Source organism: Bison bison, unplaced genomic scaffold (genome assembly GCF_000754665.1).
Source record: "Bison bison bison isolate TAMUID 2011002044 unplaced genomic scaffold, Bison_UMD1.0 scf7180017864340, whole genome shotgun sequence".
NCBI classification, from domain to species: domain Eukaryota; kingdom Metazoa; phylum Chordata; class Mammalia; order Artiodactyla; family Bovidae; genus Bison; species Bison bison.
The window spans coordinates 3,389,276-3,390,409 of NW_011494912.1; positions in this window are offsets into that span (position 1 = coordinate 3,389,276).

The window sequence follows — 1,134 nt, forward strand, 5'->3', positions numbered from 1 at the left end:
AGCAACTAAGCCAGTGCATCACAACTACTGCACCTGAGCCCTAGACCCTGCGAGCCACAACTACTGAAGCCCATGTGCCTAGAGCCTGTGCTCTGCAACAAGACAAGCCACCACAATAAGAAACCCACGAACCACAGTGAAGAGTAGCCCCCCGCACTCCGCTCACCACAACTAGAGAAAGCCTGGACACAGCAACAAAGACCCAGCGCAACCAAAAAATAATTATTTTTTTTTTAGAAAAAGTCAAGAACCTTCATTTTCTCCTCAGGGACTATAGATAATATTCGGAGCTTTGAGCTGATTTGCAGATACTGAAATTCCTCACCAGGTGGAAGGAGTTATCTGTATGCTGCCCACAAGCACACAGATCCCAGACTGGTTGGAACCAGAAGATGGATGATGTTGACTCCTGGTTACCTCACCACCAACTCATTAGAAGAATGTCCATGAGCTCCTCATGCACCATGCAAACCTCTCCTCAGCATGTAGTCCCTTCCTCTTTTCCCTGTATAATCTCTGAACAAAACTCTGGGAGAGGGAAGTTGGTTCTTGGGGACGTGAGTCCACCTTCTCCCCAGAACTGCCAGCTTCCTCAATCTTTCCCTTTACCTAGCACTTGCCTCTTTGTATTGTATTCTTGAATCAAGAGTAGCCCAACCTGAGTTCAGTAACAAGGCCATATATCATATCAGCAAAGAAAAAGCTTAGGACTCAAGAAGGCTGTGTTCTAGAGCTACTTTAGGTTCTAACTTGCCACATAACTTTCACCAAGTCACTTAGCCTCTCTCTCCGTCTGAGATTGGGCTAGTTCATCTCTAGCTCTGAGGAAAAAAAAAAAAAATCCTAGGATGTGACTCTATCAGATCAGATCAGATCAGATCAGTCGCTCAGTCGTGTCTGACTCTGCAACCCCATGAATCGCAGCACGCCAAGCCTCCCTGTCCATCACCAACTCCTGGAGTTCACTCAGACTCATGTCCATTGAGTCGGTGATGCCATCCAGCCATCTCATCCTCTGGCGTCCCCTTCTCCTCCTGCCCCCAATCCCTCCCAGCATCACAGTCTTTTCCAATGAGTCAACACTTTGCATGAGGTGGCCAAAGTACTGGAGTTTCAGCTTTAGCATCATTCCTT